Genomic DNA, 15,067 nt, shown 5'->3' with positions numbered 1-15,067 from the left:
TACAATCACGTCCAATTGACTAGAGCCCCAACTATGATCATCTTAATAATCAAATATTGTATAGCTGACCCTCTCCTAAATATACATGTCTCCTTACTCTCATAATTCTCATACTAGAGCTTGACTTCGCCACTAAGGTTGACTACCACTAGACTTACTCATCCCTTAGATGCATCATGCCCTCAACTCACTCTATGCACCATCAATGACACTTCAACTATGTAGTTCACCTTCTTCTTCCAACTATCATTAGCGTTGCATCCTCGTATTATGGAACCTCATATGTCCTATAATATCCTTCTCCGCTCACAAGCTACTAAGCCAACCAACTTGGTAACAATCATGCTCCATGAGCTGCTCCAACACCACCTCAATATTTCTCATCCTATGATTTCTTGGATACCTCATACAAGTTTCTTTGAACTTCATTGGACCTATAAGTCATTGAGTATGTGCCCTTACCTACCAAGTCATTATCAACTCTCAACATCGTGAAGTTACACTTTCTCCAAGCTCTAAAAGTGTACTGCACCCATATAAAATACAAATGCAAGGCCTAATTTAAACTCTTTGCACGTATATCAAAATTTAAGGTTGAATTCAACCTCTTAGAGCACAATTGCATTAACAAACACATAGGCTAACACGGAGTTAAGAAACTACTTGCTAGAGTGGTCATGCTCTGAGGTTTCATCTTGATGTGATATCCACAATTCAGTGGAAGCAAAACATCCTTGGCCTAAACTTGTCAATGAGGTTGGTGAGACCCATGGTTGTCAAAATCAATCAATACTGATAGAGATTGCCCAAGTTGAATTGGTATCTTAAAAGGTTTATCGATCTTTCTCGAGGAATCAATCATCTCACAAATTTTCTTTAAAAAAAAAAATAGAGATTAAAAGAAATTAGAAAATAGATTAAAATGGAAGTTAAAAAAAAAGATATAGGTCAAAACTTTGTCAAGCTAAATTAATTTTGACAAACATGGCCAATCTACGAATTCTTTTGAATCTTAGCTTTAAAACAATTCTTACAAGAGAGGGAGACAACTTTAGTTACTCTTGTAAATTCTATCTTAAATTCCTCATGTACTCAGCCACTATAATTTCTTGCAAGATTAACAAAATAGCTTTATTGTTACATGCAATTTGTCACAAAGTAGTCAAAGTACCTCATCTATATCTTCTTTATCTAGTGTCAATCAAGAGATGAGACTATTGATTGAGAGAGAATATACTACCTCTCTAGCTCTCTCAATCAACACTACCTCAAAACCACTTCTCAACCACAACCAAGCCTTTATCCCACTAAGTGAGGTCGATTCATACATAACATCCGCTTATATTTTACGCTGGCTAGCAATCTAATACAACCCTCCTTTATCCAGACTTAAAATCAACCATGGTGGAATTTACTTCTCTTTGTATAAAAACAAAGGGGAAGTACAAAGTTGTGTGAATTATAGGGACATTAAGCTAATGAGTTATATCATGAAACTTTGAAAGGGAGTGATTGAAAAAATAAGTTACATAGTATATATTGTTTGCATATGACATTGTTTTGGTTGATGAGACATGAAAGTAAATGCTAGGTCAAATCTTAGCAAGAAATACGGGAAGCAAAAGGTCTAAGGTTTAATAGAGTGAAGACAAAATATATGAAATTTAAGTTTAGCCAATTGTTAACATAGGATATGACGAGTTGCATGTACCTAAAAGCTTTAAGTATGTAAAATATTTTTTGCAGAAAGAAGGAGAGATTGATAAAGATATTTTACATAATCATAAATAGGATGGCTAAAATGGAGAAGAGCATCAAATATTCTTTATGATCGTAAGATACCTCTAAAGCTTAAAGGCAAATTTCAACAAAAAAAAAAACTAGACCTTATAGATTATATCAAGTTTAATGTTGAGCTATGAATCGAATACACTAGTAGAAGATGAGAATTACAAAGATGAGGATATTAAGGTAGATATGCAAATATACAAGGATAGACATCAGAAAGAAAGTCGAGATTGTATCTATTAAAGAAAAACTGAAGATGCGTTTAAGATGAATGAATATGTACTTAGGTCTAATAAATGCCCCGGTTAAGTGACGTAAGACTATAACAAATGCGCACATTAATCAAGGAAGAAGGAGACCAAATAAGGCTTTAATTAGCAATGATAAAATAGGATAAATTTTATTTAAATATAGATAATGATATTGTAGAGGTCAAGCCCAATGGCATAGGAGGATCCAAATAGCCAAGCCCACTTAGTAAAATAAAGGCTTGGTTATTGTTATTGTATTTAATTACTTTCCATTAATGTAATACAAGAAATAAATATTTTTATATTTTTAATTATTGATTCTATATTAACACAACATAATATATCAGCTAAAAATCTATAAGAAATGCACTTAGTTTTCTATAATTTTATTTTATTAAATAGTGACAATGAAAATTTGATATTACCAACCTAAAAATACAAGAACATAATTTCATTGATACTAAGGCCAATCTAATTATCCAACTTTACTATTCATTAGTTTTATTATGTTATTAATGTTAATATTTCATAAGACATAATATAGATCCTTATTATGAATAAAAGTCATTTTGTCCTCGCTTATATCAAATTGTTTAATTTTTTCTATTTCTGCTAATGTTTCCAATTTCGTTAATATAATTGATTCAATATAGCCAATATTTAAATTTTTTACCATATAACACCAATACCAATTTTGTAACCATGGTGTGGCATGTGTGCAATTTATACATTGAATAGTAAGCAACAAGCGACTTTGTGGATGTGTTGCATGTTCGCACATGACGACACTAATCACTATCACATGTGGATGTATATTTGGTTACAAACACAATACTGCCTTAGCCTCATTTTAAATAAGCAAAATGTATCATTGTATGTTGGAATGAGACAAGCAACTACCTTGTCGTGAATATGGAGTTGTCGCTCAAGAAGGCGTGTGTAGAGGATGGGACGAGGTCATAGAGGTTTTATGGCATCAACCTTGTAGGAATGGAGCATCGACAAGTGACCAAGATAACTCACATGCTTATTGTAAAGGCATACAAATACATTCAACCTTACTTGCATTACAAGGTACTTGGCATGCCTAGTCTCACAACTTTAAGGGAAGGATGAATTTGAAGTGAGAGACAAAATGAGAAGAGAAAGAATAGGTGGATAAGAATAGACTTGAACCTCTCCCCTAAGGGAATAACTCTTTAAAAAACCATGAATCTAAAGAGGGGGCTTTATATACATGTTAACTTTGGAGAAAAGGAAATATTTGTATTAACTTCTTTTTATAAGAAATTCATACTATTTATCGAATTCGTGATAAACCCCAAACTTAGAGGGACTAATATGGGACTAAATCCACTATAGCTAATGCCTAATAAATCTAATATTCTTAATAAAGAAATATGACTTATTGAACTACGTGCGATGATTTAGGGAAAAAAATAATGATGAGTTAGAAAAATAACATGGTAACTAGATAATAGATTTTAGATTTGATATATATAAAAACAAAAAAAAAAATTATAAAAATGGAGTAGATATTAATAGAAATTACACTGTCAAGGTAGAAGAAGAGAAAAAAAAAAGAGATAAGGGATAAGATTGTAGAAGTTATCAAAGCTAAACATAGAGTTATATTGCTAGTTGATTTTAGAATATGAGATACTAAATGTAATGTTATAGCATTAGTTGGTTTAGGAAAACGAGATACTAAATGTAGTGCTTGTGCCCATTAGAAAAATTGAATTATTAACAACAACAACAACAACAACAACAACAACAACCAAGCCTTTTCCCACTAGGTGGGGTCGGCTGTATGAATCTTTTTACGTCATTGAGCTCTATCTCCTATTATATCATCATCTATATTTAAATATATTTTATCTTGTTTTATTGTTGCTAACCAAGTCTTTTTTGGTCTTCCTCTTCCTCGTTTGATATGCATATTTATCATAGTTTCACATCGCCTAACTGGAGCATTTATTGGTCGTCTAGTACATGTCCGTACCATCTTAAACGTGTCTCTCGGAGTTTTCCCTCAATAGATGCAACTCCAACTTTCTCTCTAATGCTCTCATTTCTTATTTTGTCCTTCTTTGTATGTCCACACATCCACCTTAACATCCTCATCTCTGCAACTCTCATCTTCTGCTCGTGTGCTCGAGTCATAGCCCAACATTCAGCTCCATATAACATAGCAGGTCTAACTGCGGTTTTATAGAACTTACCTTTAAGTTTAAGAGGTACTTTACGGTCACATAAAACACTCGACGCTCCCCTCCATTTCACCCATCCTGCTTGTATTCTATGTAAGACATCTCTCTCAATCCCTCCATCATTTTGTAAAAATGATCCTAAATATTTAAATCGCTCGGTTCCAGGCAACTCGTCCTCTCCTATCTTAACAATTGTTTCATTACTTCTAATATTGCTAAACTTAAATTCCATATATTCTGTCTTTAATCTACTAAGCTTAAAACCTTTCCCTTCTAGTGTTTCCCTCCAAGATTCTAGCTTAGCATTTACTCCTTCACGTGTCTCATCTACCAAAATAATATCATCTGCAAACAACATGCACCACGGTACTGTGTCTTGAATGTGCGCAGTGAGTTCATCCATAATTAGTGTAAAAAGATAGGGACTTAGAGCTGATCCTTGATGTAACCCTATCTTTATTGGAAATGCTTCAGTTACTCCGCCTGAAGTCTTTACTCTGGTCGTTACATCCTCGTACATATCCTTAATTAGTTCAATATATATTACGCTAACACCTCTCTTTTCTAAAATTCGCCATATAATTTCTCTTGGGACTCTATCATACGCTTTAGATCTTGTTTTTGCTCCCGATATTTTTAATTAATTGTCTAAGAAGATGTATAGCTTCATTGTCGACCTTCCAGGTATAAACCCAAATTGATTTTCATCACCATGGTCTCCTTCCTCGATCTTTTTCTATTACTTTTTCCCAAAGTTTCATAGTATGACTCATTAGTTTAATACCCCTATAGTTTGCACAATTTTGTATGTCTCCCTTATTCTTATATAAGGGAACTAGAGTACTTATCCTCCATTGATCAGACATTTTTTTCGTTTTCAATATCATGTTAAATAATTTTGTAAGTCATTCAATACCTTGTTTCTCTAAGCACTTCAATACCTCTATCGGAATATTATCTGGTCCAACGGCTTTTCCATTGTGCATCTCATTTAAAGTTTGTTTTACTTCTGAAGTTTGAATTCTACGATAAAAATTAAAATTTCTATGCTCATTTGACCTAATTAAAGTACACAAGTTAAGTTGGTCACCTAAACCTTCATTAAAAAGTTGATGAAAATACCTCTTCCGCTGCTTTTTTATTTCTCCATCGTTTACTAATACCCTATTACATTCATCTTTAATGCATTTTATTTGGCTAAGATCTCTTGTTTTTCTTTCTCTCACTTTAGCTATTTTATAAATATCTCTTTCCCCTTCTTTTGTATCCAATTTTTGATATAAGTTTCATTTTTTGCTTCACTCACCACTTTCTTAGCTTCTTTCTTAGCTATTGTATATTTTTTAAGTTTTCCCATTCTTACAAATATATAATTCCTTATAAGCTATTAGTTTTCACTTTACTTTCTCGTTCCACCACCAAGATTCTTTATTCGGTGGCGCACATTCTTTTAACTCACCGAGCACGCTCCTGGGCACCATTTTAAAATTTAATATCCTCTTATCCTATATCGTATTTGAGTCTCTATATATTTCTCCTAATACTTGTACTCCTAGTCTCTCCTTAAATATATTTGTCTTTCTGTCCTTTAATTTCCAAGCACTTGACTCTAAGAGTCATGCACATCTTCCTTCAATTGATTTTATGCTTGAGGCGCATAATTAACATTACTAACATTTATTGGGTAATTAAGTTTTCTCTATAGATAACTTTGTAATCTTTACAAAAAATATTATCCTTCTTCCTAACCATAAGAAAGTCAATTTGCGATTTATTATTCCCACTTTTGAATGTGACTAAGTGTTCTTCTCTTTTCTTAAAAAACGTATTAGCTAATATAAGGTCATATGCTATCGCAAAATCTAATATAGTTTTCCCTTCCTCATTCCTCGTTCCAAACCCATAGCTCCCATGTACTCTCTCATATTCCTCATTTTTCACTCCGGCATGCCCATTTAGATCACCTCCTATTAAAATCCTTTCATTTGGTGAAATATTTTATAATATTTCATCTAAGTCCTCCCAAAACCTTAATTTGGTAGCTTCATCTAATCCTACTTGTGGTGTATATACGCTAATTATGTTCATAGTTTCTTTCGCCACTATTATCTTAAGGGCTATAATTCTATCCCCTTTTCTAACTACTCCTACAACTTCATCTTTTAACAAACTATCTACAATAATACCCACTCCATTTCTTGTTCTACTCTTTCCAGTGTACCATAACTTAAAACCCGAGTTCTCTATCATCTTTGCCTTCTCACCTGTCCATTTTGTCTCTTGTACACACAAAATATTAATTTTTCTCCTAATCATCATATTTACTACCTCCATTGATTTACAGTTCCTATGTTCCATGTTCCAAATCTTAGATTATTAGTTTTCCTATCATATTTGTTCTTATCTAACCTATGGTGTGAGAACTCTTGCCTATTTAACACTACACCCAAGTTCTCATGGAGATGTAGTGGTCAAGACGTTACAGTCGGACCCTGTAACACGAACTCTTGCATATTTATCACTACACCCGAGTTCTGGAGATGTAGCGGTCCTTGCCGAGAATTACTTATAGGTCACTGACAATTTATCTGAGCGAAAATCATGCACTTAAACAAGATATTAATGGACATACAAGAAGAGACATAGGAGAATACAAAGATGAATATGGATGTTTTATGTTTTGGATAGAAAATGAAGATAGATTTGGAGAATATAAGAAGAATGGTACAATTTTAAATCACAGCATCTTATGATCATATAATTGTTCATTGAGTAGTGTCAATTGGCATTGGTGAAATTTTTTATTTCGCATGCCGACTAGCATGTAAGAAGCTACAAAATCCCCAATGCAACAAGTGGAACGTAATGTTTGCATTCACAATTCGCATGATGCTTCCTTCATCAGTATCTTCAGCAAGAAGCTCTGATTGAATAAATTGTCACATTGAGCACCTAATCAAGAACTCATATGAGAAACTCTGAGTCATTCCTTCAATGCATTACAAGAAGCTCCACATTGGCTCCTTCTCTATGCTAGAAGTCACGACACAAGAAGTTCTGCGTTGGCTCCTCTACGTTGAACTCTCCTTTGCGTTTAAATCCTAGCTTACTCCTCCAACATCGACTCGTGTGTCATGACTCACATTTCTCCGACCCCATGTCATGTTTTGCAACACATGTTTCTCCAACGTGGATAAGAGACAAGCTTCCTCATCTCCTACTCTTCTTCCTCGTCTTCTTCTTCTTCTTTTTTCTCCTCACATGGGAGTAATTGATACTGTTTGTCGGCATAGATCAAAATAGCACGAAACAGTTTTGTTCCGACTGGAACCATATCGCCAATTCAGCAAAAGATTTTAAAGCTTATGATTGTTTATACTTATTTCAAGGAGTAAGATATATAACTTATAAGAGATGAATTTTTTTTTCCTTACTACGAAGGTATATTGGATTATGTGTAAAAATTATAAAGTAATTTCAGGAAAATGCTAACTAATAAACATTGATAGATACAAGGTTTAGAAATGTATGAAGAAAAATATATGTTTCTAATTCTAGAAGAGCTAAATGATGAAATTTTAAAGACAGCAATGTAAACTTCCTGTAGATAGAATGAACATGAGCTAAGAGTAAAGAATTTGCAAATTTTATATGGGGGCTTTGATGACAAATAAGATACACAATGTTGCTTGCATTGAAGAGCTTAAACATGGATGTTTAATAATTATAGAGTTACAAAAAAGGAGAGTTGGCAGGGGTATGAAGAAGTACAAAATGTATCTGTTTAAAGATGATATATTATAATAATGGGAAAATTATTATCAAATGAAAAAAAGTTGGATAGGTGCATAGTAGCTAAAATTGGACTGGATCAATCAGTCCGGACGAAAAAATTCAGATTCAGGCTTGGTAAAGTTTGGTTATTTGAGCAGTTCAGATATGCAATTGAATCAGAGAAAAATTCATTGGAGATTTTCAACAAACTAGAAAAATAAACCAGTTTCATAAAAACTAATTGGGTTTTGCCTAGAGTCATAAAATTCCATAACACCTCTTAATAGCTTCTCCAGAGTGCACCATCTTCTTCATTGTCAATCAACAGGTCATCTTCCTTGATGACATTTTCTCTGATTGTCCATTGGGAATTGGCTGCAAAATTATAGATGTCTAAATTCCTGCCTCAAATATCTGACTTCAAACACTGAGGTTTTACTCTTTATATAAATTTACAGCATCTGTCATACACTTTTAAAAAGAAAAAAAAATATTTATGATTGTTAAATTGACAATGTTTATCATATAGATTTTATTTTTTATATTGAGATGTTACTAATAGAATAATAGTTTAGTGTCTTATCTCGTGTTGCGATGATTACGCTTTTAATGAAAGTTGTAAAAAAATTATGATTTAGATTTAGAATTTATATGTTACAACTTGTATAGGTGTTTTTAATAAATTTTCAAGTGACCTATGAAGCGTATGATTTTAACATTACATATCTGAGATTTTTTTATTAGTATTCATATATTTATATTAATTGACTTTTGTATTCCTAGCTTCTGGTTCCTTGTTAGGTTGGCCCAGTAGGTTTCTAGTTTGATATGCAATCCAACCAATTGACCCACTGATTGACCAGTGACACAGTATTTTCAGATTCGACAACCAGTCTAGTTTTCATAACTATATATGCAATCTTGTTCTAGTTATAAAGGAATCAAATTGAAAAGTCATATTATAACTTTTGGAAAGATGTTATGAACTCAATAAAAAAATTCTCATGTATTGTGTTAAGTAGTATAAATGTAGATTCATAAAGAGTCAATTGTAAATTCAAACCTTTCATAGTAGTATTGGATGAATTCACTAATCACATTCTAAATAAATCACATTGGTGTATGTTATGCGTAGATGTCTAGATGATACTGTGAAAATAGATAAAAATTCAAAGGTTGAATTATAGAGAGAAACTTAGAAAATAAATTTTAAGTAAAAACTAAAACTAAATATATGAGATGTAATTTCAGTTATAAGTAAAGAAATGAAAGAAGAGCAATGAGATATAGACATCAAATTAGATATCTTAGATCTCTTAATAATAATAATAAACAATATATTGATAAAGGTAATGATAGATAAAAAAATGAGTGTTTGAGAAGCTCTTCTAGAGTATTTTGTGATCATCATGTTTTCCTAGACTTGGAAAAAAAATTATAAGACTATGTGGTAGGACCTGTCATGCTCTATAAATCAGAGTGGTGCTATTAGGAAGCAACAACAACATAATTAGTGTAATAAAATAAGATTATTAAAACGAATGTATGAGATTATTAAAAAGGAACATTGAAAAATACTATTATCCTATAGCAATTAAATATAGCTCCAATAGATGAGAAAATGAAAAAATATATTGAGATGCTACATACACAACCTGTATACTTTCTAACTTGAAGAGTCTAATCAATTAGACCAAATGTGTGACAGATAGAGGAAGACCAAAGAAATTTCAGTTTGCGTAATAAAAAAAAAGTTGATTTAGTTTATTTGAATATTATTGTTGATATAACCTGGCATATAATTCAGTGGAGTATAAGATCCATGTAGCATCAAATTGGGTTGGTGATACTGATGATAACATGAGTAGCATAAGTAAAAGACACTGTAAAACAAGAAACACAGAAAATTAACCCACCAACTTTGATTCCTCCGCATTTGATCAAGCACTTGAATAAGGATATTATTGTGTAATAAATAATAATTGAAACATTGTGGAGATTTATCACAAGATGCTCATATCACGAACAAATTTTACCAGTGAGAGTCAAGTGTGAAAGTCAAGCATTCCAGATAACCTAAATTTATGTTGATAAGTATGGTGGGTCCCCAAGATTACTCATCTATATTTATCATCAAGTGTTGTTTCTGGGACCTTGCCATCCTTAGGATAACTATTGTTATCAGGTCAGTTTGAAACTAAGGCCAGAACTTAGTCGTTCATTTGTACGGTAACAGTGTTTCTTTTACCCTTTTTAGCAACCGTTGCTGATCTATAAGTATACTACATCACTTTCGCCGAAAACAACTTTCACCTTTCTATTAAGGTAGAGTATCAGGCATGGGTTGCAGAATTTGCTAGCATAAGAAATATAAATTCTTGTAGATATCACAAAGAGTTCTTTCATTCAAGATAGACATGTTAAGTTCCGCAAGCGATCCAAAATTTAATTTAAAAGAACACATGGTAGCTAGGAAAAGTTCAGACCTTTGTACAAAATTTTGCACAGTGGAACCTATAGGTTTCCCGAGTAGCAACCAACACCTCCAGCCTTTCCTTGAAGGCGCCTGTGTTTGTTTAAGGTGCTCTAACAGTCAAACCTGGACTGTTTTGAGTCAAGTGATAAAGTTTTATCCGCCACCCTTGGAGGCGCCTCTGAAACTTATTGGAGGCGCCTTGGACCCTCGGGATAGACTTTCCAGGAGCTATATAAACGCCCATGGAGCTAGGAAATAAGCAACAACTCAAACAATCAACTGTGTAGTCTTTCCTAGCCATAGTTCTAAGCTTCCAAAGTGTAAAAGGATTCTCCGCCTTCAAAGAAGGAGATTCTTCAGTGTGCTTTTTCTTACTGCCTCGGATTAACAACCTTCTTGGTTGTAACCAAGTAAATAGCTGAGTCCCTTTTCGTTTCTGTTAATTTATCTGTTATTATTTTCCAACCTCTGATTTTGATTTTCCAAATGCTCACCAGAAAGGCACTTTACAGTTGACTACCTCTCTTCTCATTTTTCATTTCCCATCTTATATTGCATTCTCACCTAACTATCTTCCCTTAATTTTTCTTTCATTTCACAATTTTATCCTAAGATTGTTTAGATGCGCTTGCACATCCACAATAAAGAAAAACTAGGGTCAAGGAAATGTATTTTGCATTCTGATGCCTACATGAGATATAGATTAATCCCCCTTATTCCTCAGAGATCTGGATGCTTCCTCTAATATGACACTAAAAGTTGAGTCTTCCGGTTGCTCTAGTATCCATGGTATCTCTCCCTTCCCACTTTTAGATGATGACATGGATGGTCTTGTCTCCCATCTCGGTTGTTGAGTACCTATTAACTTCCGAGTTGTCCTCTTAGATCAATGGGGGCAACTCCTGGGGCTTCACCTCCTTTTGTGTCGATGAAGGGATTTCGTGGAGTTTGATCAACTTGCTCCACAATTCATGTTCGCTTTTGTACTCTATCTCGCACAATATATTTTCATGCAAAATATGTATTTATTAATTTCATTACCTTGTTGTTCACCTCAAAACAAGTGCTTCTTTGTCCAATTTTCCTTGCTTAAGATTCTTCCTTTATTATCCTTCGGAGCTTCAAAGCTTTTCCTCAAGGCAAGCCATTCATCAAGAAAATCTCCATCATTGATCTTCAATGGTTGAAGTCTCCTAATTTGAATGGTGGTAGAACTCACATATCACAGCCGAATCCATCTCCAAACTCTTATCGGATTTGGTGGATTCTCCTTTTAGAGTTGTTGCTTAAGGCAATTAAGCCTCTTTGGAGAAGAGGAGCCACGTGCTCTAATACCAACTATAAGATCGTGTAGCGTGACTAGAAGGGGTGAATATGCATGTATTTTTCTTTTCGTTCATTCATTCAATTTTGTGTTTCTACAAAATATTAATATGCAGCGGAAATATAGAAAAACCAAACAAACAAACAAATACAAAACCAATTACAAACACAATAAAAAGTGGTTTGGAATCCTCGATTCCTATTTCACTGCATATGACCCCTTGGTGGGTTAACTTTAGTGACACTTTTATCTTTTCTCCTTTCTAGACACCTCTCAGTGGTAGAGAAAATGAAAAATACAAGCCAATATTAGTCCCTATTCTTTAGGGCCAACACTAGAAAACAAAACTACGAGCCAATATAATTAAATGATAATAATACAAAAACTTAAATTCTTGAAATGAATGGCTCCTTGTCATTGTAGATGGCTGTAAATTTACTCAACTAGGCCCTGAAAACAGCAGCACTCTTCTTGGAACTAAACACGAGCAATTGGTGATAAAATTTCTATGAGATTGAATTATATAAAGTTGTACTCAACTACAATCAATTTTTTTAGTACTAACTGCTTCAACTAAAATTACTTCTTAGACGACTAGATTCAACCATGTACATCACCTCATTTGGATCTTACCGACTTTGTTTTAGTCTACTAGAATGTCACTTTAGTCAACTAGACTAGACTAGACTAGATAAAATTTAAGACCAAATCTTTTGTTGCAACCGCATCATCTAATGATGCAGCTTTTAGTCGACTAGAATGTCACTTTTAATCGACTAACCATGCTAGTCGATTAGAATGTTATTTCTAATCAAATAGTACGTCTGCCTAGAGTTCACTCTTCTAAAACTTCCACATATGCCTAGAGTTCACTCCTCCGAGATTACGTTTGCCTAGAGTTCACTCTTCCAAAACTTCCACAATTATTAAATATTTGCTCACCTTTGACCTACTTGGACTTCCTGACATATGTCTAACCTTAGGTCAATCTTAACTTGTCAGAACTTCCTATCAACCAAGTGTCTCTAGAACTTGAACGCCACTTAACATATTGCTTAAACATCAAAGCCCTTATTCATGGTCAACCTTTGACCAATTAGTCAACAAGGATCAAAGGATGATTGCACCAACAAATCTCATACACCAACCAACTAGCTCCCCTGACTTCGACAACATCTATGGCCGAGTTCACCTAAGTTGTCATGCACCTCGTCTCTTGTACACACATCACTCCACTCACATCCCTCGTAGAATTTTTCCAAGCCTCAAAGTCTTCTCACGTCAAGTTGCTCATCTATTGGATACAACTAGTCCTCAGCTCCTCCTCATGTCATCCTTCGCACCTTTGCTTACGTAGTTCACCTCCCTAACTTTACATGCTTCGATGTTCCTCGTCCTACAATCCCTCAAATGCTAACACCATCTTTGTCTAATCTCCACGAGCCCCATTCTTTGTCCGTGACATCCTTCTTTAATCTCCAAGGAGCTTGAGCCATCGAATCAATAAACACCTTGACCACTCCAAATCAACCTACATATATGATAGATCCTATGCAACGTAATACACAAGTAGATTATGAAACAAATCTAATATGAGCCCTTTTCCCAACTCGTTAAAGCAATTAGCTGCATTACCACAATAGGGGACAAAAGCTACAACAATTTTACCTTTTTAATGATTAGCAATCCATTTAAATTAGCTATAAGAAAACAGGATATAAAGAAAGTTTCAAACACATGACAAACTCCTTCACCAAAGCTCCCCTTGAGTTAGGAATTGCCGAAAAAAATGCTACTTATGGAGAATAAAGACTAACTTAACCCCTTATACTTTGGAGAAACCTATTAATATATAGTACCACTTGGGGTATTGATTCTCTCGGCCATATGTCTGCTGATACACAAACCATCAATTGACAAAACAATGAAACACTTGGGGTGTGGCTCCCCTAACTTCAACCACATCTATAGTCGAGTCCGCCTAAGTTGTCATCTACCCATCCCTTATATGTAAGCCACTCCACTCACATCCCCCATGGGGTTTCTCTAAGGTATTCTCAAGTCATCAGTCATGTCATCCTTGGATATATCGAGCCCTTGGCTCTTCATGTCATCCTTCATGCCTTCGCTTAAGTTGTTCACCTCCTCGACTTTGTCGTTCTCTAGTGCTCCTTGTCTTGTCGCCCCCAAATGTCTGCACCATCCTTCTTCGATCTCTATGCACTTCAATCAAATTGTAAAATTGCAAGTTTTCCTCGAAGAAGCCCCACAACTCCTTGGTAATGTGAACACTCTCACCCTAATTATAGAAGCAACAACTGTCACTCATTGCAACAGAAATCACGATGTCAACAATGTAGTTCTTACCAGATTTGTTTTTTGTCACCACCTCAATTCATTGTTGCTTCAATAATCCAATTCCTCCACATTGTTGCCTTGATCGGATGTTGATAGTATCTATTTTTCCTCCGACTTACAGATCTTTGACTTATATTCCCCTTCCCATAATTAACATTAAGAACTAAATATGATCCCTTCTGTTGCATTGTGTGTCAATTGAGGGAGCATGACCAACCAAGAGAATAGCCCATAGTGCGAGAGGTATGGGTGGCACACAATCATTTACCTTATGTCGATTAGTCTTGCGTGCTAGTGTAAGGTCGAAACAAAAAATTTCAACTGTGGCAATGGCACAACTCTACATTTGATTACATGCTCACCTCTACATGTGAACTCACTAGAATTAAAGTTAGGATTGGCAAATATTGAGTGAGATATCAATGTATCCCAAATCAACCTAATTTTACTAAACTTTTAATTAATTCATCCTATCAAATTTCAGTTTTACTCAATTTTAAATATTTTAATTTATTTTCTAGTGGAATCTAACTTAATTCTAGCCTTTTTTTAAACCTCTAGTTATCAAACTTATCAATCTTCATGAGATAATTAATTTATCAAGAAACATTGAACTGGGCTATGTTGATATCAATCTGAACTTCAGTGATATGCCTCTTTATCAACTACTGACAATCATATTTATGGTAGATTATATACATAGAGCATGCTCTATGAGTATTGATACTTTGGCAAATTTTGATAATATTTCAATAGTAAAGTTATGTTTAGGGTGATTATCAACAGAAGATTACTCTTAACTAGAAAAGGTAAGATTTTTTAATGTGTTAAGGTAGATCTCAAAATTTGCTGGATGTGACAGAATATAACTATCAACTGCAGT

This window comes from Zingiber officinale, chromosome 7A, assembly GCF_018446385.1.
Source record: "Zingiber officinale cultivar Zhangliang chromosome 7A, Zo_v1.1, whole genome shotgun sequence".
Lineage (NCBI taxonomy): Eukaryota > Viridiplantae > Streptophyta > Magnoliopsida > Zingiberales > Zingiberaceae > Zingiber > Zingiber officinale.
The sequence above is the reverse complement of the archived record's forward strand: the minus strand, read 5'-3'. Positions refer to the sequence as shown.